The 25931-nt window shown below is 38.3% G+C and overlaps 1 long non-coding RNA gene across 2 annotated transcripts in view; it reads left to right on the top strand.

Moving 5' to 3' along the window:
• The window catches only part of LOC137153989 (uncharacterized), a 449601-nt gene that overhangs the window by 324917 nt on the left and 98753 nt on the right, over positions 1-25931 (top strand). For both annotated transcript variants that reach the window (XR_010919998.1, XR_010919999.1), the window contains one exon: positions 23300-23405. This is a non-coding gene — a long non-coding RNA (uncharacterized lncRNA). The remainder of the gene's footprint in view (positions 1-23299; positions 23406-25931) is intronic.

The following is a 25931-nucleotide window of genomic DNA, read 5'->3' as shown; positions in this document are numbered from 1 at the left end:
AGTTTGGGGACCACTGTGCTAATACATCTCAGAATGATGTACGTGGGGAGGGGAGATTCCTTTTTTTTTTTTTTTTTTGCAACAGTGTCACACTGTTGAGTCATAGTTAGCTTGTGATCCATTGTAACCTCCAGAACCCTTTCTGCGATACTCCTTCCTAGATAGTCACGTCTCATTTTGTATGTGAGCAGTTGATTGTTTCTTCTTCAATGGAGTACTTTGCATTGGTCCTTATTGTATTTTGTCCTATTTACTTCAAACAATTTGTCCAGTGTGTCCAGATAATTTTGAATTTTAATCCTATTCTCTAAAGCACTTGCAACCCCGCCCAGCTTGCAGTATCATACACAAACTTTATAAGTGTATTCTCTATGTCGTTATCTAAATCATTTATGAAGATATTGAACAGAATTAGACCCAGGACCGATCCCTGCCAGACCTCACTTGATATGCCCTTCCAACTTGACTGTGAACCACTGATAACTCCTATCAGGGAATGGTTACTATCAAGGAATTGTTTTCCAGTCAGGTATGTGCCCACCTTATAGTAGCTCCATCTAGACTATATTTCCCTAGTTTTTTTATGAGACGGTCATATGAGACAGTATCAAAAACCTTACTAAAAGTCAAGTTATAACACATTTGCTGCTAAAATGACCTGATATAAATTATTCTTCAAAATCCTCTCACTTTTCTAATTGATATTTGTAACTTTCAATTTGTTTTCTTTAAACTTGCTTTCACATTGTTTATTTTCAAAGCTGTTGTATTTTTTGCTGTGTTACTTTCTAAAACTATTCTCGTTAATAGCTTCTCACAGTACCTATTTCAGTCTTGATCACTCACCCCTAAAGCGGTCCAAATTCCTTGGATTTTTGAACACTCCTAAACTGGAAAACCGGCTAAAAACTTGAAATTTTGGATTTATCTAGAATCAAATGAAGAGGCAGGTTCAAATCCATGCCCTTTCTCCTAAAATTGGAATTTTTCATTAGATATGATGTTCTGGTTTTGGTCCATCTTCAGATTCAATTGAAATTTTCTAGTTTGTTCAATAAATGTTCTAAGGAAAAACCTTTAGTTTGGTATAACTCTAGATGCATCAGCGTTTTATTTCTAGTCAGTGTCTAGTAATTAAAGTACCCACCCCACATGATCACTTTTTCAGTGCTTATGCAAGCTAACATTATCTGTGCATAATCCAACATTATCTTATTTGCTTTCTTTTCTTTCTCTAAAAATACATATTTTAGAAAAGTTATCATTTTTAACTACATTGTTTAACTACATTGTTGCCAAAACTACTGCTGATGTTACCAGCTGGGAGACACCATTTCTTTTTTTCACCAGTGCAGCCTGTCCCCATATTCCTTTTCATTATTTTCAGATTCTAGAGCATTAATATTTATAGAATGCGCTATCTCTGTCTCTTTGATTTTGTTCTATCCTAATCTCAGACACCTTGTTTACTTCATAGTCCTAAATGAAGGAACACATTTGCAATTCTGCATCCTTGTTCATCTCTATGCTATATCTTTTCCTCTTCGATGAATTGATCGTTTTTTTTCTTATTACTTTATTACTACTACTACTGTTTGGGTCAACAGAACATACTTGCCATTAGGCTTTCATTTGAATTTATACTGACCTCTTCTTTTTAATTTAACTTAATTCTTCAAGGTGAGCAGCTACAATTCTCATTAATTTCAGGAATCTCATAGTGAATATCTTCATCCCTTCATCTGGGTATTTATCTGTGTTCAGCAGCTTGCAAACATTCATGAATTTATCTTAGCATCACCCTTGTGAGGTGGAGAAATATTATCCTCATTTTACAGATGGGAAAACTGAGCTACACAGAGGTTAAGTGACTTAATCAAAGTTATACAGACATCAGTGGTGGGTCTGGGAGCTGAGTCTAAACCTGCTGAGTTCCAGACACTGTGAGGTCAAATTTGGTCACAAGCTAGGGTGGTTTTTTGGGGGGAAAAGGGGACAGTGGGACACTTTTATGCTGACGAGGACTAGTAGAGTTAGAACTTGAGACTTAATGGATTGGAAGTGAGATATACATTTTTCAAGTTTTCTTTATCAGTTAAAATTGAGCCAACGGCTGATATGTCCCTAAACTATTTCTTACTGTCTATACCTTATGGGAAAGAAGATTCAGTTAATATATTTTGTGACCTAGTCAGCCATCTCGTAAGTTTATTGGAAAATGGAGAACAATGTTTGTCAAATAACTTACAGGATGAATAGTATAGAAGGGTATAAGAACGAATAATAGAATAACATTATATAGAAAATTTAAATTGAATATTGGGGAAAAACTGACTGTAACAGCTATTGGATTGTGGAATAGCCTCATCCTGGATGCCTAATGGTATGATCACTTAAAAAGGACATCATTAGCAAGGGAGGGGTTAAGTTAGATATTAAAAAAAAGTTCCTAACTATAAGGATAGTTAAGGACTGCAATATGATTTCAAGAGAGATCATAGGATCTCTATCACAGGGAGTTTTTAATCACAGGTTAGACAAATGCCTGTCAGGAAAGATCTAGGTGAACTCATTCCTGTCTCACCAGAGCAGGCTGGACTATATGACCTCTTCAGGTCCCTTCAAGCCCTATGTTTCTATGAGTTTATGATGTTTTCCAAAATTTGTCAGGTAACGTATTGAATATTGTATGACCAGATCTAGTTGACAATTTAAAGACATAAGCCCAGGACTGGATCCTTCGGTTGACTTATGATTTCACCTTTAGGAAATAGTCCTACACTTGTTACTCAAACTTAACTCATATTGACATAAATGGGAATTTGGGCTGAGTAGGCAGTGTGGAAATAGGCCCTATAGATAATCTATCCAGCTCAGGGCATTGGTGGAACAGCATAAGATGCCTTGAACTGCTGCTGCTTATGCTGTTCCTGATCTGTGGATAAATAGGTCTTCAGTTTCCAGGGTTGTTAATCTATAACATATACTGAACACTAAATTTGCTTAAGAAAGAAAATAGAACATTTAAGTGGAAATACAACGTAGAATTGATTTTTTTCTGTAGCCCTGTGTGGAGGTAGAACCACATACTCTTCGATTCTGAAACCGTTTTCTCTCAAGTAGTATTTAGGAATTGGAATGTGTTTAGGATCTTCTTTTATAGGATGGGGAAAGGCCACTTGTGAACTTCAGCTTGGAATAAGAGGAATTATTACTTACCTTCTATGCAGAATGGATGCTGCAGTCTGCAGGGGAATTTAGCTGTGACATGGCACACAGGTAAAAAATGCCAGTGCTCTTTTTCAGTCATCAGAGTTCCCTGTCAATGGCCAAAATCTTATGTCTCTTTCAGTCATGGGTTAGGCCAGGGCTTGGTACAGAGGCAGCTCTTGTTGCTCTAATGGATGACCACCTGCTATCAACAGAACAGGGACATACATCCAGGAACCCATCCTGCTGGACCTCTCTGTCATTAATCATTGCTATTTATTCTTGTTCTGCCTCCAAGAAGCTGCGCTGGAGGGGATTGGAAAGGCCCTGAAATGCCTCTGTTTTTTATTAAGACTACATCCAAAGGATCATTATGGGCAATTGTACCATCAGCAACAAAGTTCTCGCCTAGCTCCATATCTCAATAACACATGAACAGCACTGCCTCCCAGCTTTCTCAGTACCTAGGTGAAATTAGCTTCTAGGTAAAGAACAGCTGGCTAGAGAAGCTTTTTCTAACACATCTCCAATTGTCAAGGCTATCTATCCTCAGACCAAAGCTGACCAAAACCTGAGGATCTTTTTGCATTCTTCAGTGTCATTGGATGCCAAAATAGCTATAGACATGAGATTATACCCCCTCATCAGCACAGACACCATCACTGCAACTCAAGCGTTTGTGACCTCTAGGCTCGATTATTTCAACTCATTATTTCAGGAAAGAGCCTTAAAAAGTTCCAAGTGGTGCAAAATGCAGAATTCCATCCACTTAGCAACACAGGTTATAGTAAATACATCACTCTGGTGCTCTGCTCTCTGCACTGGCTCCCCAATGAATGCAGAGTGCAGTTCAAAGTCTTTTCTACAGACTCGGGAGAGAAAAGGAAAAATTGTTGTTTGTATTTTTAGATACTTGGGAGGTACTCAAATACTACTGTGAAGGGCAGCTATATAAAATAGATAAGGGTTTGGGTTTTTTGCAAGAGAAATCAGTTGATTCTGTCTAGATTTCGTGAAATTTCTGTGGCTTTAAGATCTTTCTGGCTTGGTTTAATATATATATATATTTGATTTGTATAGTATACTGTGTTGAAAATAAAATAGAATTGACCTTCAGTGAATATTCTGACATTGTTATGTACATGACCTTGGGGAAAAGCAGAAATAAGGAGTGACAGAGCTCTCAAGATTGGAAAATACAATACTTTTTAAAAATACAAAGACAAGTTTTCTTGTTTTTTTAAGGGAAAAAAACATGAAATTTAAAACAAGCAATCAAAATTAGCACTGTAAATGTATCTTTAATGCAAACAGCAACTCTTGGATTTCTAATCTGATTTTGTTGGTGATTGCTTTTTTGTTTAAAAAAAAAAACATCATGAAGTTAGTAAACACAAGAGTGGTAATTAGTCCTAACATATGGCTTTGCAGGTTCTGAAGTTGCAAGCTTGTCTGAACACATTGATTTATGTGATAAACTAACGCCATTTATTGGGTGTATAATTTCAGCTAGACTTTTAGTAAACTTGGGTTTTCCCTTTAAGTACCAAATTTCATTAGGAGGTTTGGAAGAAAATGGGAACCGGGTGAAGCTATCATCAGCAGGTGATAATAGTAGGAAATTTGTTCTAATATGGCTACTTTTTAAATTTCTCATTTCTTACTACTAATATATATTTTTAACAAAATCTGAAATTTAACACACAGATTTCCTAGTGCCATCTACCCCAATCATTTTCCATACTGCTTCATTACTGTTCAGACAATGTAGAACAGTTATTTTGTGCTTCACTTATATGTTCAACACTATCCTATCAAACAAACAAACAAACAAACACCCCTGAATAAATGGAGCATGCAGTATTGCTTCGGCATTTGGGCTTTCCTTAGCATGCAAGCCCATTCGAGATTTGGATCCTTGATTGTGATAATCTTAAATGACTTTGTACAATTATGTGTCTAAACTTCTTAGCTAGCCTCACAGCAGTAAGTGACTATTTCCTTATGTAACCCCTGCTTAGTTTGCCAGCTCCTGAACCTCCAGACTGAGTCTCTAGGGGTATGTCTAGGAGTATGCAACTTTGAGTGAACCTCCTAGTCCAGGTCCACAGACTCGTGCTAGTGGGGCTGAGCTAGCATGCTAAAATAGCTGTGTAGACGTTATTTTCATGTTGCAGCTCCAACTGGAGCTCAGGCTCTCACCCACTTATCCAGGTTTGAGGGTCTGAGCTGCAATGTCAAAGCAATGTCTATACAGTTATTTTTAGTCTGCCTGCACAAGCCCCACTCGCACAAGTTTGTGGACCCTGGCTGGGAGGCTCACTCTCAGATGCAGTGTAGACATACTTTACAGGACCTCCCAGAAGGTCTAAAATTATAATGGCTGCCTGAGCCCTCTGACCTCATTTTTCAGCATGTTTGGATTCAGGGGTGGGGACAGAAGGAACTAAAAAACCCCTGTGTGACCCATCTGTGCCTAGGGTAGCCACCTAAAAATGCCAAGGTCAGGGCAGGCTGTAAAAGGAGAGCAGATTTTCCCAGCACTGTGGGTGACACTGAAGTCAGACTTCCCAACTAGCCACAAATAGTGCTTCTGGCTCCCCACACTAGTTAGCAAGAAGCCAAAACAAAAATATACACAGTCCTCTTTACTGTATTCCAGTCTCTGGTTCCCAATCGGTCTCTAGGTCCAGTAAAGAGATCAGTTATTTAAAACTCTATGCTCTTTACCAAAAAGGTTTCTCCTGACCCCAAAGGGTCAGCCACAGTACCAGATCAATATAAGTTTAGATCTTACCCAAAATACCACACTGCCAGGCAATCCTTTAGCAAATAAAACTAAAAGGTTTATTATAAAAAGAAAGAAACAAAGTGTAAGAGAAATCTTAAAGGATTAAATCAATCAGATACATACAAATGATTTGAAAGTCCATATATATCAGGTGTCTAGAAGAATTGTGGAGTTTGCAGGCTTATATAGTCCCTCTGGTATACATCCAGTATCTGAATGGGTCTCAGTCCTTTGTTTCACAGCTTCAGTTCAGTTCAGATGAGTTGATCCAGAGGTAGACTGGAGACTAAAGACAAAATGGATGTGGGACAGCTGCCTTTTATGTCCTTTGGCCTTTGCCATGCTGCTTGTGGAAATTTTACAGAAACAAGATGGAGTCCAGAGTCACATGAGTAAGTCCTGATGACTCATCAGGTATATCCCTGGCTTCTCTCCCTGGTCCCATTGTACCTGTGAATTTCCTTAATGGGCCATTAAGCAGGCTAGTACTGCAGCCGTCCTGTCTGGGGTGTCATCCAGACACAGCACAATTTGAAATACAGATATATCAAACATATCCATAACTTCCATTACACATCTAACACATGAACATAAACATCCATCTTACTTAGCATATTATAGCCTTTCTAACAGTACCTGACACAGCATGTCTCACATGAATTGTTATTATTTTGACATATTGATGTTAAATAATTTAATAAATGCCCCCCTCCCAATCTAGCCAGCATAACACCCTGCTGCAACCATTAGGGAGGCTTCTGTATGATGTGATCTGGACAAGCAGTTCAATGGACCAGTGACAAACTAGGACTGCACAGCCTCACTCTGTGTGTCTCAGTTCTGAGTCTGAACGGGGAGCAATGTTCAGGAAGGCTGTGATAAACTTCCAGTCCCTACAAAGGGAGTTCTTGCACTGCTGTGAGACCAGCAGCATGGGTCAGGTCACTGCAGCATGGCCATGACCAGCAGAGATCAATCCAACCCAGCACTGACTATTGGCAGCCAGCCGATATCCCAGGAGGATTCTAGACCAGGGAACCGCTTAGCCTTATTATAGTTAGGAGATGACCCAGCCTCACCAAAGGGTGAAAATAAAATAAAGGGACTTTTATGTAAGCCAGCCAGTGCCACTGCAGTGCGACACTGTCTCAGACCATTCAACTTCAGTCTGCCTCAGCCTCAGGAAGGGGCCAGGGACGAAGCTGGGGTTGAAGGATTGGGGAGTGTTAAGTGGGGAATATTCATTAATTACTTATGAGTCAACCTTACCTCTTTTCTTCCTCAGATCATATTTGCCTGTTTGCCTCAAAGACCCGCTTTGTTATGCTGCTATTTCTGGTGTGTTATTCCTTTGCTGCGGTTTGTTTTATTTATCTTATTGCCCCCTGTATCCTGGGATTTACGCTCCTTGCCAGCTAGTGATAGTAATATTGATTTTCTTGCAGGACAGCATCCCTGTGTATATGGCACAGTGAGGAGTCACTTTGGGTGGGGGAATCAGAAAAGAACATGGGACCCCAGGAGACAGTGAAAGTTGCTCCAAATATTGGTGATAGCAAGCACCTGGGAGAGAAAAGGGAAGATGATTAAAGAATGGGGCTACGTTTCTATAAAATCTTCCTCAGTTACACCCAGACCATCCCATTGAATTCAGAGACCCTTTGTGTTTTGCAAGTTTTCTCCAGGAGATTTTCTTTGGTTTTGATTATTTAGACTTCCCTACGTTCATTCGGCATTGAAAACTGTCTACATTATGGTATGCTATATCTGCAAATAATTTGTGTAACAGTAACTAAATAAAGCTATTAACATATATAGTTACATATTAGTATATTATTTCACACCTATAACTCAGTTACTGTAACTTGTGCTAGTGGAATCATAAACCAGCTGGTTATAACTGGAGCACAGTGCATTCTAGCCACTCCCTCTCCCACCCCTGGTATGCTGCCTGTGCTGGGGAGATGGTGGTTTGGGCCATCTTTGCCAGCTCAGTGCTCGCTGAGCACTGCCCAAGCTGGGGAAATTCCCAGCAGCAGAGGACTGACTCAGGGGTGGCTTCCACTCATTGTGCTGCCTGAGAAGCATAAAGGGCAGGGAATAGGGCAGAGAATTTGGCCATAAGTATTGGTTAAGGCATCCTGACCCTTTTGAAATAGTAGCTGAAATCCTGTCTCCACTGAAGTTAATGGGAGGTTTGTGGATTTCACCCTGTATGTTGGTCCTCATGCTGAAAGAGGTGGAGCTAGACTTTTTGAGTTCACATAGATGCAACACCTGAATTTGGCCCATCTCAAGTTTGAAACTCAGCCTAAATGGGGGTGTTTCTTTTTTTCCTTTTGCACTGCTAAAGTCCCACATCATCCACCGGAAAATTGAAATTATTTAGCAAGCCCTTTCTCCCTAAAGGGTGCACCAATGAAGAGTGCATGCTCAGACTGTAAACAATGTTTTCCCATTGCAATACCATTGGATAAAAGTAATAATTAAAGTTATGAGACTATATCCATCAAGGACATTTCATCACAACTCTTTCTTGAGACTTTCAAGGAATAAAGTGTAATGATTTTTCTAGCCTCTGTTGTCTCAATATGTCTGTGCTTGAACATAAAATGATTCTTTCCTAGACATTAAACATATATCTCAGCAAGGCCAAAACCGCAAACATTTGCTAGAATGTGCAAATTAAAATAAGGTGTATGACCTGCAGGACTGCTGCTGCACATGTTCACGTTTATTGGCTATACCGCTCCGTGTAGCATTAGATCATGATTCAAACTGTGCTTTTATAGTAACTTTGAAATAATTATATGGATGTGTGGCATGCTTCCACGTCATTCTTGAGACACTATTACTTTGAGGAGGAAGTGGAAGTAAAAGGTTTTATAGTTGAAAGGATTCAATAGACTGGGAATAGCAGGTAGGTTGTCTGCTAGAGCCTTTAACAGTGACAAAAATTAAACATCAACAGTGTAGAAAGTAATATGAAAATCCAGAAGAGATGGGCAAGCAGCTCATCAGTTTCAGTGAATATTCTAGCACATAAAAATTGATTTTTGCTTCAGATGTGTTTGCTTACCATTTGCAAATATTCTCATGAATGTAGCTGGGAAAGTTGTTAGAAACAATGAATTTAGAGCAAATATAAGACCAGTGGCATACCATGGGTCTCCAGCGCCAGGTGGCCATACCTACATGGGCACCCCTCCCCATTGGTGGCAGCACCCCACGGGGGAAGGGATCTGAGAGCCATTTTCTGCTCTCCGCCAGTCCCTCCTGTTGGCAGCAGCAGCACTGGCATGTCCCACTCTTCCACACACACCCCCGTCAGCAGCAGGGCGGGAGGGTCTGTGGGCCCGTTTCCCACTCTCCCCTGCTGTGGGGGCAGCAGGGGCTGCCTGGTGGTGGGGGAGGGGGTGACAGACTCTGGTCCCCGCAGCTCCTTCCCAGAGCAGGGGTGGAGGGGTTGGGAATACACCCTAGCTGCCTGCAACAGGGGATGGCTCCTCCTCCAAGGGCCTGGCTGGCGCCCCCCCAGGCTGACATCCGGGAACATGGACCTCCATCCCCCAGTACGCCACTGTATGAGACTCTTCATGAAAAGTGAATTTTGAACTTGTACAGAAGTATTCAAATTGTGAAGTAGACCCTAGTTCTTAGTCTGTTCTATATAGCTTCTTATACCACGCCTGTCGTCATAGTATCTGAGCACCTTCCGGTAGCGCATTAAGCGATGTGACTAGCATGTGTCACATGTTTGTTGCTTGATCCTCTGCCTGTGTGAATTGTGTGTTGAATTGTTTAAAATTTTATATATGGTATAATGCTATATGCTTCTAGGAGAAAAGGCAAGGTAAAAGAAGTGCATCTGGCACTTACAATGGAAGGTGGTGAGTGATGGTATTTCATTCCTGTGAGAGTTCATACTCCAGTTTTGGGCTAGCCTCCAAGAAAGCTTTGTCTCCTGCACAAGCAGGCTTTACCCTGATTTTAGGAGCTTCCATTTGCCAGAGGAACAAAGATGCATGCTCACTCACTCAGTGAACAGAAGTAACACTATGTGATGTAACGCAAGTGTAATCTCTGACTTTAAATATTAAATCCAATTAACTGTTTGCAAATAATGTCCGGGAAATTGTTAAACAAATAATTTTGAATAGGAATAAATTCAAGAAAATTTATAACATACTGGTGAACAAATCAAATGGAAAAGAGGTTCATGCCCTAAATCCTTCTCCTACAAGCAGTATAATAAACTTGACAAGGACTATTATATGAGTAAAGTTAAGATTGTGGATATATTTTTGGGATATGGGGTCCTACATTTGTTGTATGGCTATGAATTCTTGACTCTGTTTGAATAGGTAGTGTTACTTAAAGGGAAGCAATAGAGATGATGATGGGGGAAAGCAATTGGAGAGGGATATTTCAAACATCTTGATTAATAGAGGGCAAATACTTTTAACGCATATAAATCAAAGGGAAAATGAGTGTGCAGTGGAAAACTGTTGTTGCTGAAGCAGTAGATCTGGAAAATACATTTTGGATTTATTACAGAAAAACTCTAGGGTTGTCAGCTTCATACACACATGATGTGCAGAATCTAAACAGATGTTTTACTAAGGGAATAGAATATAAATTAAAGTAGGAGGTGTTGCTTAATAGTACTAAATACAGAGTAGAATTTAGTACTTTAAAAAGAAAAAATATTTGCTTAGTGAATGATAGTTTAAATCAACAAGTCTGATTCCACACTCATTCTTCAGTGGAACCTGCCAGCTAATGCATTCTGCTTAGATGGTGCAATTCTGCTTCAGTGGAACCTGCCAGCTAATGCATACTGCTTAGATGGTGCAATTTCTTCACTGACACTTCCCAGTGTTAAAGTGCCTCGCCTGATTGCTGGGGATTATCTGACACTGTGATTAGGCAAATGGCAAATAAAGATTTCCAACTTTTTGCTAAAGTCTATTTATTTTCTTACCTCAGCTCCTCCTTGGCCTATGTTTCCCACCTATCACATCTGGTCTGACATCTAGTTTGTGAACTCTCTCTGGAATGGGAAGGCTCTGATCCTTGGTTGGGTCTCTTGGATTTTACCATAATACAAATCATAAGTATTTCCACTCCTTGGTATATTTTATATGGACAAGCAGAGTTATTTGATCTTATTCACACTGAATCTGGTATAATATATCTGAAGTTGGTTAGTCCTCTTTTTATTTGAAAAACTGTTAAGGAGACCTCTTTGAGGATGAGTTTATCTACAAAGGTGATTAAGGATCATCAGTTAGTAATCTGAAACTCTGTCTCTTCATTTCTTAATCGTAGGTGAAATACATCATATTTCTGGAAGTACACTCTCCTTGTCTGTGCCAATTTGTTAAATACACTTTCACTGCTAGAGATTTGGTTTCCTGGTAATTAAACATATTTGGTACTTTAAAAGGTCCAGTTTCACAAAACTGAAAACAATTATGAGCTAAATCAGCTGGCAAGAAGAATTTAATCAGAAAAAAAGTGAATGGTAATTGGAATTAAGCACACTTTACTAGGTGCCCAAAAAACCACAATTCCACAGTTGGGAAAGACAAACTGTGTTGATTTAAAAAAAAAAAAAAAAAAAAAAACAGATTCAGAGGGGAAATGAAGACAGCTATAAAAATAAAACAAAAAGGAAGACAGGGGAAGTTGATAGTAATGAAAATAAATCAGAAGCTAGGAATTGTAGGAAAATGATAAAGGAAGCAAAGAGGCACAAGGAGAAATCTATGGCCAGCAGAGTTAAGGATAAGAAGAAGTAGGGGATTTTGTGGTAGTGGTGTTTGGTTTTTTTATTTTAATATATTAGGAACAAAAAGAATCCTAACATTGATATTGGTCAATTACTAGATAGAAATGGTAGAATTATCAATAATAATGTCAAAAAAGCAGAAGTGTTCAATACAAATTTTTGTTCTGCATTTGGGGGGAAAAGAGATGTCCTATCATATGATAACACTCTTTCCATTCCACTAATTCCTCAAAAGGATGTTAAACAGCAGCTACTAAAGTTAGGCACTTTTAAAGCAGCAGGTCCTGATAACTTGCATCCAAGGGTTTTAAAAGACTTGGATAATAATAGGCCTGTATGTCTGACATCTATGCTGGGCAAGATAATAATAATCAACATGGATTTATAGAAAATAGGTCCTATCTAACTTGAGATCTTCTTTTTTAAAATGAGATTACAAGTTTGTTGGTAAAGGTACTAGTGTTGACGTAATATGCTTGGACTTCTGCAAGGTATTTGATTTGGTACCACGTGACATTTTTATTAAAAGAATTAGAACTATATAAAATAACATGGCACACATTCAATGGATTAAAAGATGGCTAGCTGATAGGTCTCAAAATGTCACTGTAAACAGGGAATCATCATTGAATGGGTGTGTCTCGAATGGGGTTCTACAGGGGCTGGTTCTTCGCCCTATGGTGTTTAACATTTTTGTTAATGACCTAGTAGAAAACATAAAATCATCACTGATAAATTTTGCAGATGGTAAAAAATCAGAGAAGTGATAAATAATGAAGAGGATAGGTCGCTGATAGTGATAGGATCACTTACGCAATGTCTACACTTAAAACACTACAGCATAGACACTCGCTACTTTAACTGGAGGAGTGCTCCCATTTCTGTAATGAATACACTGCCCAAGAGGCAGTAAGTAGGTTGGGGGAAGAATTCTTCTGTCTGTCTAGCACTGTCTACTCTGGGGGTTAGGTCAGCATAGCTACATCTCTTGAGTGTGGCTTTTTTCACACCGTTGGCAAAATGTAACTATGCTGAGGTAAGTTTTCAGTGTAGACCAGCCTTCAGTAATCTGCACGCAAGCAAGCCATATGTGTTTTAATATGGCTAAATATACGCATCTAGGAAAAAAGAACATAGGCCAAACTTATCATGAGTGGTGGAGGGAGAAACTCTATCCTGGGAAGTAGTGATTCTGAAAAGATTTGGGGGTGGGGTGGATAACCATATGAAGATGAGCTGCCAATGTGATGCTGGTCAAAAGGGCTTATGCAATCCTTGAATGCATAAACAGGGAAAACTCTAATAGGAATAAAGAAGTTATTTTACCTTTGTATTTGGTACTGGTGCAATCAAAGCTGGAATACCGTGTCCAGTTCTGGTCCAGTTCAGAAGGTGGTTGATCCATTGGAAAGGGTTAAAAATACAGCCACAAAAAAGATTAAAGAATTGCAAAACATGCTTTTAGTGATAGATTCAAGGAGCTCAATCTATTTAGATTACCAAAGAGAAGGCTAAGGAATGAATTGAGTACAGTCTATAAGTACCTACATGGGGGAACAAATATTTCATAATGGCCTCTTCAATTTATCAGACAAAGATATAACATGATCCAATGACAGAAGTTGAAGCTCGACAAATTCAGACTGAAAATAATGCATACATTTTTAACAATGAGGGTAATTAACCATTGGAACAACTTACCAAGTCTTGTGGTAGATTCTCCATTACTGATAATTTTTAAATCAATATCGGATATTTTTCTAAAAGATATGCTCTAGGAATTATTTTGTGGAAATTCTATGGCCTGTGTCATACAGGAGGTCAGACTAGATGATGACAATAGTTTCTTCTGGCTTTGGAATCCAAGCATCTATTTATTTTCCAATATTAATTTCAGAATGCTTCTGTGTAGGATTATTGGCAAATGAGATAATGCTGGTATTTCTGGATAGTGAAAGTATGAAGGAAGATGATTCCTACTTGTATGTATTCAACAGAGAACATTGGAGCAAAAGATGATTTGGAACAGAACTTCTCCTTTATCAATCTTTTCACAATAATACCCCAGAGCATCAGTAAGTGCAAGTTTCTTCCAGAAAATGTTTGAACTGCAAATTTTGCATGGAAACTCAAAGCTTTTTTTGTTTCTCTGTGGGGAAAATAAAATCATGGTCATTTAAGTTTCATAACGGTAGTTCTTCTGTGCTGAGTACCCTTAAATACACAGACTCATAAGCAATGCATAGGTCTTAACAAAAGTTGCCAGTTTTGTAGTGAAGTATTGACCAAAATCAATAAATAAATTCAATGAAAGTCAAGTGAATGCAAACTGGCAAGTTTCCTACAGCGCCGAACAAAACTATATTGCATACAGCAAAAAAAGTGATTTTTTTAAATTAAATATCCCTTGGGCATATCATGAATGTTTCCAGTCATGTAATTTTTAATTCTTTGCCTTTCAAACATTCTGATTTCTTGCTGGCCAGATCACCTCCCACCTAAATGAATATGGAGACCTCATCCTATTGAGAACTGGAGAGAAAGCCACCTTCTTAGATTCAGCCAGTTGTGTTTTATTTAAATCATTATTTTGGCTTCTGATAATATCTCCAATTGACTATAAAATCCTATTTGTAACTTTAAAGACTTTCACAACATGATTTTATGGGAGCAACAATGATTATACTTTTAACCTCACTCCTTACAATTCTCTGAGTAAGGGCTGGATTCAGTTCCATGGTTTAATCAGGATTCAAATTAGAGTAGGGTACTTTTTGCTTGCCTTCCCTATTATTTGAACTCATTGTTACTCAAAATTAGCAATTCATAGTCTTTTACTCTTCTTAAATTCAAATTAGCTTATCTTTTTTAACCTAGCATTTGGTTAATGCTTTATTTTATGTTTTGTTTCCCTGTAAGATGCTATGAGACATTGCTTATAAACAGCACTACATAAGTTTTTATTGTATTGTAAGAGATGTAATTGAATTTCAGCAAATGAATAGGTTTCATAGAATGAATATAAATACTTGGCGCATGTGTGTGTTTGTGTTTACACATCTAAAAACAGGAAATGGTGGAATGAAAAAGCTCAGTAGTTGATTTTCCTGTTTCGAAAGGTTTTTCCATTCTTATTTGCCTGCTTTTGTGTTGAATGCTGAATTTGGTATTAAGTTGTGCAAAATGTTTCAGAATAATTAACACTGAATCATGCTGCTCAGTACACTAACAGGAGGAATAATAGATTAATGGATAAAGTAATGCAAATTACACAGTTTTACCTATAAGTGCAACAACATGAATAAAGTTGAGGTGGGGGAACATAAATTAAAATGCATGAGTTCTTTTCCATAGATCTGCAGGACATCAAGAGAATACTAAAAAGGCTTTTTTTGGGAAGAACATGCCCTCCTGATCCTTTCTTAAGTGCCTGCATGTATGTCTTTACTCCTGAGTTACATTTTTACATGTATTTTACAATTAGCAAATGCTCTTGCAGTGAAATATACCCTGATTTTCTGCCTACACTGTGGTTAGGAACAGATTATTTATATCTGGAACTCCCGACAAGTTTTATCTTAAGTATATTTAATACAATATTATGCATCATATTTTAGAGGTAACTGGCTAGTAGTATTGGCATATGGACACTTCTTACCAATAATCAAAATATTTTGTTTAAATAGAAAACAGAAGTTGGTTTTCAGGAGAAAGAACATAGTGATATAAAGCACTGTAGTATAAAAAATATCTTTAGGTCTATATCTGAGTTCACAACTTTATTTGTGTAAGAAGTTACACACAGGTGCACTACCTTAGGAGCACACTCACTCTTTGAGTCACAGACCTTTGCTTGGTTTCCTCATTGCTCTAAGGAATGTAATCTGCTACTTGCTTAGCCATATCATTCCCACGACCTCACTCCCCATGTGGGCTCATCTCTACTGGAGTGTTGCCATGGGTTGGAACCAAAGCTCCACCCCTTTCCTTTCTCTGTGTGCCTTCCTGTGTAAGAGGGATGACTAATGGACCCAGAAAGGCTGATCTTCTTTCCCACCCTCTTTGCAATGCTGGTAGCCTACACTGGGGAGTAATAAATGAGGAAACTTGTGGTTCTTTACTTCCTTGTATGTGTCCTCCAGTGAATATGTGTAAGTGTTGATCATTCTACAAAGAGAAAAACCTGTAAAGGTTAATAATTGTGTCTTATTTACTTATTCATTTGTGTCTCCTAATGGATTTCTACACCTTGGTCATTCTGGGCTATAATAATGATGTCCAGGATTTGTCTTAGTATACTTATCAACATCACTTTCCTTAAGGATGATAAATGATACTGGATGCCATAAGACCATAGCCCTTATGTCATGATATGCAGGCTGTGTTGGGTTGTAGATATTTATGGTATATCTATGTGGTTGATGTGTAAATTAGTTTTCTAGATGCCTTTTAACCATATTGAAAATATTGGGTAAAATACAATAAAGATTTATTTAAACCATTTTATTTAAACCTTTTTGTTTGTAACCCTCAAATAATCATTTGTATTAGGAATATAGATTCATTCTGCACTACAAATGTCATACATGAGAAAAACTGAACATCTGTTTTCATACCTAAACATTAAGATGTATAGTCCATCTTCCACATGCCTGTGTCACTCCAAATAACATTGCTCAAAGCTGCGTACCCCCAAGAGAAGAATTTTCTTCTGACACAAATTTTTGTCAGTTAAAGAATTCCAGTTAGATAACTTTGCCCCTAGAGTTATCCCAGGGTTTGAAAACATAGCTAAAAAGAAATTATGTGAAGTTATAATGTATAATACTATTTTCTACCATGAGGGGAACCTGTTAGTTATACAAAAAGAAATCAACTATTGTGTCATTTAGAAGTTTTTACAATTAAAAGTTTTATTCCTACAGGAACTGGAAGACAATTAAATGAAATGCTAACAACAAATTAAATGCTTTATAGGTCAGTCAACCCATTAGGTCTCTTTAGGGAAGCTGTTCTCATATAAAGCATGCCATAACCTATTTGCATAATGATTCTATCTTAACTGTGCCTTCTGCTCTTTTATGGTGTGTTGTTTATTCTAGTGCATGGCTGATATAGTAGAACTGCAAAGAATGTAGAAGCTGCTATTTATGGCAGAAAAAAATGTTACCATTCAGATACATTATATAGGGCAGTACCAAATCTGCAAATATGATTTAGCATCCAGAAATCTTAATTGTTTTGACTACTATGCATTGTTAGTATCTATGTTCCTTTCAGATATCACAAACTAAGGAGGCTCAGGTTACACTATTATTTGGCCAGGAAGCCTCTAAGGAAAACCTGGAGCTGCTGGAAGTAGTGCTCATGTTCTAAGGCATTTTCTTCTCCACCTACACTGGGCCAATATTTCAGTATGGTGTTAGGCAGCATTTCCAGGGACATATCCCCTAATATGGGATTTGAAAATTAAAGCCCGAAGTACTTTCCATCCATGTCATTCTAGCTATGGTCAAATGAGGGTAATTAGATTCTGCCTGTCTAAATTCCTTCACAGTCTCAGTTGTAATCTTCACTTCCTGTTGTGCAGTATTAACCCTGTTGATAAATTGTATAGTCAATTGCTTGACCACACTTCAGTTCATTATGAAATATAGTCAAGAGACTAAAAAACCAATGTCAGTCCTGTTTATTGCTAAAAGTCAATAATAGTGTAGTATAGGAAGAAAGGTTCAATACAATACCAGTTACTGGGAATGTGCAGTATTGTTACATTCACCTTACATAGAAGATTACAAAGTTACACATTTCAGCTGGTAGTATTTATAAGTTACAAAAATCTTCATACACAATTAAAATCCAACCCATCAGTTTGTCCATCTCCTTAACTTCTTGTTCTGTACCTTTCCTTATCTTTGTTTTGGACAGTAGCATTTCAGGTACTGGTCCATGAAAGTACTTGCCCCACTTGTGTTGGGGCGGAATATGAATGTATTTTGCTTTTGAGAAGTTTCTTATTTTCCAATGCCAAAGCTGATGTCAGCTTTGCCAAGTGTTGTGTAAGTGAACAGGATTATAAAAAGACATAGCCCAATTTAGGCTATGTAACTGCTAGACATATATCTATATATAGATAGATAGATAGACATATAGATATATGTCTAGCAGTTAAATTGCGTGAATAGCAGTTACATAGCCTGAATTGGGCTATGTTTTTATATATATTTATAGAATGTTACATTGATATCAAGTGCTTAATGCATATTAGTATATCAATTATTGGGATCAGTAATATATATTGCTAATGGATATAAAATAATATTAGCCAAGCATATGTTGATCAAAAAGCCCAACATGCAGTGAAATGCAGCTCCATTTCACCCAAAAGATGGTTGCACTTGTTTTGGTGTGTAAAGTGTATATATCATATATGTAGGATTGGTAGTACCACCTATTTTTAAGGTTGCCTGATAGTTCCCATTATAAGACCCTGCTTTAAATTATTTATAACTTTGCCAAACTTCAATCATTAGGGCTGAAATTTTAAAGGCAGGTTTCTGCTACAGGCTGAATATTTTTGGAAGATTCCAGCTACACCGATTCAGCCATTTCTGAGAATAAGGCTAAGGAAAATTATTTTTTTGCTGTTGTTGAAAATTTCTGGCAACCTTTTCTTTGAAAACCTGTAGCACCGCCATGAGTTGGAGCAGGACTTGAAATTTTGTAAAGAGTGCCTTTTGCTGCCCCTATGGAAGGAAATCTGCCTAAATTTGACCAAGTTATAAGCCTTTGGAAAATCACAGTTCTCACATGTTCAGTGGAGACTTCTTGAACATTTACCAGCTACATTTCCCAAAGATGCATTCTGTGCTGCACATGTTCCAATCTGGGCCTGAACAGGACTGTCCTGGGGCTGCTGTGGGCTATGCTGACTCAGGGCATATGAACTGAGAGAAGGGAGACTCTCCTGTGCTTTCAATGGTTCCCCTACTAGACCCAAGAAGGATGGGGGAGGAAGCTGCCTGATTTCAATGTAGGGGGGACAAGAGGAAGACTTGTGTGGGGAGCAGATTGGGACAAGGAATTTGCATCACATTTTTGACTGATGAAATTTGAGATCCACTATAATTTACAAATAAATCTCAGCAGTACTACCACCTAGACAGTTGTTCTCCCTTTTGTAGTTGTGCATTTTATTTTTTTCCTTCCTAAGTGTAGTATTTTGCACTTGTCTTTATTGATTTCATCTGTTGATTTCGGACCAGTCTCCAATTTGTCAGGGTCATTTTAAATTCTAATCTTTTCCTTCAAAGTGCTTTGATCCCTATGAGCTTTGTGTTAGCTGCAAATTTTACAAACATACTCTCCACTGTGTTATCCATAACATTAATGAAAATATTGAATAGTACTGGACCCGGCACTGACCCGTGCAGGGCCCCACTAGATATGCCAACCCAGTTTTACAGTGAACTATTGATTACTCTTTGTGTACCATCTTCCTACCAGCTGTGTACCCAGTTTATAGTAATTTCATCTAGACCACGTTTTCCTGGTTGGCTTATGAGAATGTCATGTGGGACAAGCCTTACTAAAAGCAAGGTATGTCAGGTCTGCTGCTTCCCATTATCCACTGGCCAGTAACTCTGTCAAAGAAGAAAATTAGGTTGGTTTGGCATGATTAGTTCTTGACAAATCCATGCTATTACTTATAACCGTATTCTCCTCTAGGTGTTTACGTATTGTTTAATAATTTTTTCAAGTATTTTTCCAGGTATCAAAATTAGTCTGACTGGTCTATAATTCCCAGGGAACTCTTTATTCCCCTTTTTAAAATATATGTACTATGTTTGCCCTTAGCCAGTCCTCTCGGACCTCACCTGAGTAATCGAAGATAATTGGTAATATTTCTGAGATTGCTTCAGCTAGTTCTTTAAGTACTCTAGGATGAATTTCATTATGTCTCCAAATATGAATACATCTAACTTATTAACTAAATATTTTAACCTGTTCTTTCACTATTCTGGTTTCCTTGTCCCTTGTTGTTAGTATTAATTGAGTATCTGGTCATCATTAACTTTTTTAGTGAAGACTGAAGGAAACTGGCACTAAACACCTCAGCCTTCTTGATTATATCAGCTATTATCTACTAAGTAGAAGACCCACACTTCCCTTCAACTTTCTCTTCTTCTAATGTATTTTAAAGAACCTCTTCTTATTGTCTTTTATGTCCCTTGCCAGATATAACTCATTTTGTGCCTTAACCTTTCTGATTTTGTCTCTGTATGCTTGTGCTATTTTTTTGTATTCCTCTTTAGCAATTCATCCATGTTTCCACTTTTTGTCGGATTCCCTTTTGATTTTCAGGTCATTAAAGAACTCCTGATGAAGCCATATTGGCCTCTTACTATTCTTCCTATCTTTCCTTTGCATCGGAATAGGTTGCTATTGTACTTTTTAATATTATCTCTCTGAGACACTGCCAACTCTTCTGAACTCCTTTTTTCCTTAGATTTTCTTTTCATGGAACCTCACCTGCCCGTTCTTTGAATTAGCTGAAGCCTGCGTTTTGAAATCCATTGTCCTTATTCTACTGTTCCTTCCTTTTGTTAGATCATGAAATTGGTCATTTTTTCATCACTTTCACCCAAATAGCCTCCTATCTTCAGATGCACACCCAAATTCCTCCCTGTTCCTCAGAATCAAGTCTAATATGGCTCTGTCCTTGGTTTCTCTCTCTCTCTCTCTCCCTGTCCCAGAAAGTGGAGGGGGAGAGAGAGAATTTGTTTATTTTATAGATATGTTTTATCAGTAAAGATAATCATAGAAAATTCTTAAATGTTATAAATATATATCCTAATAAAATTAGCATTTTCAGTGACAGTAGTAATTATTGGATTCTAGATAGGATAGTTTGATAGCTCCATCATAACACATTAAGCATACAGGAACTCTCCGGAGCCTTCTGAATTACTTATTATTTGTATTACATTGCCCTCCTAAAGACTCTGAAAGAGATCAGAGCTGCATTGTGCTAGGTGCTGTACAGAAGATCCCTCTCTTGAAGAGCTTACAGTGTGAATAGACAAAACCAGAAGGGGAGTAAGGAATACCGTTGTTCACATTTTACAGATGGGGAGCTGAGACAAAAAAGAATAAGTGACTAAATGAGGTCACAAGGAAGTATGTGGGAAATCTAGGAATTGAATCCAGATCTCCGAAGTATCAATACAAATGCCTGAATCACAATATCAACCTTCCTTTCAGTCATTCTTTTGCTTCTTAATTATATTCTGTACCACATGCTTCTTCCTCTCTCTATAAACCTCTCTAATCAGGAAAGCCAGGCCCTGTCTACACTTATCTGTGAGATTCAGCAGCAGTTGACGGAAGTTACGCAAAGTACGCAAAAACTTGCGTAACTCCCGTCGACTGCTGAACTTCTCTTCTGTGCTCTGTCTGCACTGCGCCATGCCGATGGGAACAGCCTTCCCGTCAACACAGCGCTACGCTACTTTGTAGTTGGTCTTAGTACATCGATTTCTGGATTGACTGAGCAGATCTGCACTGACCGCTCAGTTGATCTAGAGAAATCGATCTGATGGCGGCGAATTTGCTGCCGTCAGTGTAGATGTAGCCCCAGTTACTGGTTTCACTGACAGAAGTGGGCCTGTTTGTTGTTTGTTGGTTTTTTTTTATTTTTTTTATTTTATGTGGACCAAGCTAAATCATAATAAAAGTTTGGGAGGGATTCCTCCTGTACTGAGCTGTACAGGGGGTCGTAAAAGCCGCATAGCTGGTCAAGGCCATAAATGTTCCTATTCTGCTCCCTGCCTGGAAGCTCCAGCACAGGGCGTGTGGTGAAGGCAAGAAGATTTTTGAGGATGGAGTTTGTGTAAGTGTTGAGCTCTATAGAGATTCTGTGCTGCTCGAAAGCAGTATGTGCGCAGCTCTCAGGAGGCTGCCATAAATCACAGCAGCCACTGGCCCATGCAGCAACTCCGAATTTGGAGGGCACAGGGGTGGCTTAAAGTCTTCAATAAACACAGAACAGAGTCACAGTCTAAATTTGCTTCCTGGAAATTGCTTTGGTTCATGTTCTAATATTTTACGAACCAGCTCACCCATTCAATTTCTGCTGGCTCTTCAGAACATAGTGTTTCAAGAAACAAGAGATGTTTGAACCCAATGATATGTTCATACACATTAATACTCCAGGAGAGACTTAGAACACAAACTCCCAATACCGGTAGGAGTCATGTGCACCAACAAGATTTGTGTATGCTCAAAGGTCTTAAGAATTCAGTGAGGGTGAGAGAGGGTAACTATCTTCACCATGTATTACTGAATGTGACATACATCTGAATAAGTAGTCTTTGTTCACAGCAATAGCAAGGACGTAGCTAATAGAACAGGTAGGTGTTGTGCAAGTATATACATGTATAAATGCTTCTGCTTCCAGTAAAGGCCATCAACATGGAGAACTGATTTTTAATTACTTTAGGTTTTTATTACCTCTTTTTAAAAAACCTGTTTATATGTGAATGGTACCTTGCTGAGTCTATATTATCTAAACAATATCTTGGTCACCAAAGAACATGGTTTTCAAAGTGAGAACACATTGGTGACCTTAGTGATCCAATGTTTTAGTTTTAAATAAATAAAACTTTTTTCAATTACAAAATGTATTGATAGGCAAAACATTTAAAACATGATAGTTGACTTTCCTACAGGAGTGTTAATGGTATTAATCCAGGACTTCTGGATAACTTATTGTATACAACATATTTTAGTTTATAATAGCCTGTAAAGCTCTATTGCAGATTAACTGAAAAATAGGGAGAAGGGGAAACACCACCACCAACAAAATTAGGGGTCAGATTTTCAAAAGTGCTCAGCACCCATAATAGGGTGACTAACTTTTTGAACAGGTCTTTGCCTCCATTTAGGCATCTAGATGGAGTAGCCAGTGGCTCAGTACTCATTAGCTCCTATTGTTTTTAAAACATATTGTCTTTTCAAATGAGGATAGTAATAGACTTTTCAACACTGTTTCTTTCATTGTTACATATAAGGACAGTCTCAGGTAAAATATTTGTCTTAGATACAGGTACATATCTAAATATGAAGGTATTAATTTTACATAATAGTGGCAGTTAATAATAAATAAATCATTGCAGGTGATAAAATTTGTATCCCCTGTACAACATGTAGCTGACAGAACAACAGAACAGTACAGGGAGGGAAGCAGAGTGGGAAAAGAGAAGCCAAAGTACAGCTGGCAGAATATTGAGGGAAACATTCCCATTAGCATCTTTAAAGCGATTGTCTGTTATTTGATTAAAAAGAAAAAATAAATTCAGAATAATATAACAGCATATTAAGATTATTATGTTCCAGTCTTTGTCTTAAATACAGACTTGGTAAAGAATGCTGAAAAGCTTTATTTGCATGAATGCAGAATTTTTGTTTAAGCTGAAATGTGCTGTCATTTGGGTTGATTTTAGAGGCTTGTCAAATTTGCCTGCACCACTGAGTCACTCCAGAGCACATGGAGATGGGACAAGTTGAAAGGAAGGTGGTCATAGCTGAACCTACTAACGCTTATGAATGGTAAGTTCTGAAATCATAATTAATCTCCTACAATATCTTAGAATGTTCCTGTAAAAAAGTACAGTAATATTCAAGTTCTATTGATAATATTTTGCTTTATATTTTTCTATATCTATAAAATAAGTTAATTGGATAAACTGTTCTTTAAGTAGCTTATAACAAACGTTGCTGAAGTGAGGAACATTCTGATGTAAATTTAGCCTTGTTTCTGGGTTCTTGCTAATAACCTACGCAATCATGTATATGGAGGTTAGAATCATCCTGATTTTCAAATGGCCTTTCTTATGACGATCAGATAGGAGGTTTTACATGTTATAATTTTAAGGTGGTTTTTGTACTTTTTGCAAAAACATTAATACCAGTTTGATCTCAGGGGTCTGTTTCCAGGGCCTTGGTTTTCCCTGTAGGAGCTGTCAAACAAGATAATTTTTGTAGCATTAATTAAATTTTCACTTTATTTTCTCTTTAATTTTTTAAACATAGAAGGTTAAGGGTAAAATTTTCAAAAGTGTCTAACTCTGATTTTCAAAAGTGACTGAGGAACCTAAGTGTCATTGACTTTCAGTTCCTATGAGCCCAAATCCCCTTGACCTTTAAATTTTACCACGTCACCTTTCAACTCAAACTCTCTCATGCCTTCTTTGGTTGTAATAGAAGCTTATAAAGGAAAAACACTTCACTGAAATTGTTTTAAATGGCTTCAGGTGTCTTTGTTTGGGAGAGAGGGAAGAAAGTCAAAGTGGTAGCTCTTAGGTTTCAGGGTCTCTTGTTACTTCATCTTTTTAAAGGTCCCCAAATGGGTTTTTTAACATGCAATATTTGGGTTTATCCTAAACTCCGGTGGTGGTATATTTCATAACTGATTGCTGACGGTGGTAAAATAGAAGGAAGCAAAGGATGAAAAATGGGTTGCTTTCATGTGGAGGATGAGTTCAGATAAAAATGGAACTGCCCAGTAGATTAATAACAAAATGTTAACAAAGTGGGCAAAGTGTCTGAGCAAAATTCTTCCAGCCAAAGCATCTAAGGCTTAGAGAATGTTTCCGATGAAAGATAGATGACCAATTGGATAGACTAATATGCAGCCTCATTTTTTCCCTTTACTGTCTGCATTAACAAGAGGCAAGCAGATTTATGTCCACAGAGAAATTCCTATAATTGAACAACAGTTGGTGGCCTTGTCGTCAGTGCTGCTTTAGCTCCAGATATAACTCAAGTGTTACCCCCTAACTTGACTTTCATCCACATACACCAATCTTTGGCTCAAGTTAAGTGGGTGTTTTAAGCTTGAGGTAGCTTGCCCGTTAGAGGGTGCGGGTTGAAGCTCACATGCTGCTGAAGCTCAAGCTAGTAATGTAATGGGGAATTAGCTACAGTCTGCTCTAGTGCTTGCGGTCCCTCAGTGCCTTCCCAAAATTCCAGCCAAGATGTATTGGTTAAGTCTATCCCTTCCACCTCCAGACTGGAAGTTATCCCCACCTATTATAAATGCACAACTTTGATGGTCAGACCCGTCCTTGCATGCATATCTCTGCACCTGGAGCAAAAGCTCTGCTATTGTACTTGGTTAGTCAGATGGTGAACAAGGGAAAATCTTCTTCGCACTGTGTGGCTATCTGGCCTGACTCCAAATTTCTCATTCAGGTGTGGTGTCATGCTGACAAGACATGATTTTGGGTCCAAGATTTGAAATCAGCAGGCTTGTGGTTAGATATCTAAAATACTGTGTGTGGGGGGGAGGGGTGTCAAACAGACTGTTCAACAGTGCTGTCCATCACAGGGCAATAGACAGGTATTCTCAGGCTGGTGAAACCTCCAATAAGCTCACTTTCCTATGAGCAGTTTGGCCAGGTGCTCTTCAGAACCCTGTGTATAGTGCTCCTCTTTGCCTTGAAGAGCTCAAAGGCCCCTGAGAAAGTTCATTGGTGAGCAACAGAGGAGAAGCTGGGGCCATCACCGGCCACAGCAGTCTTGAGTGAAACAGAGCCAATGCTCACCACTCACAACACTGTGACCGCACCCACTCTGGTTAGGAGACATAGGAATGGGACTTAGATGAAGTGTCAGATGAATGAGCATCACCTCAACAAGTTAAGGACTTGATTCCCCATTATTATTGTTCTGGAAGAAGTGATATAAGGAGCCTGTCACTGCATGTGTAGGATCAATCTGAACTGTGGGATGTAGAGGGTGGGCAAATGTCCATTGTAGCTTCCTTTTGAATGTGGGAACCACAATTTACACTCATCGCTGGCATCAATCACTCCCCCCCTGCACTCAGAGGGTAGACTTCAGGTATTGCCACCTCTACCAATTCCTGCTGGGCGTAATGTGCTGCAATAAGTTGTCCAGTGAACACCATTTCCAGCTAAGTGACAAAAAGGCTCAGAAATGTTTTCCTGAAATACTCCATGAAAGTTTGTACAGTGTGAAGTGGAATAATGCAGTGCTAAGAGCCCAGGGATATGCCCCCATAACTCAAACACTTTCACTCGAGTCTGTAGTGCAATGGTGTGCACTCAGTGG

The sequence above is a fragment of the Emydura macquarii genome, unplaced genomic scaffold (assembly GCF_026122565.2).
Source record: "Emydura macquarii macquarii isolate MOO-44397 ecotype Brisbane River unplaced genomic scaffold, CSIRO-AGI_Emac_v2 contig_1253, whole genome shotgun sequence".
Lineage (NCBI taxonomy): Eukaryota > Metazoa > Chordata > Testudines > Chelidae > Emydura > Emydura macquarii.
This window is presented reverse-complemented; position numbering and strand designations above follow the sequence as displayed.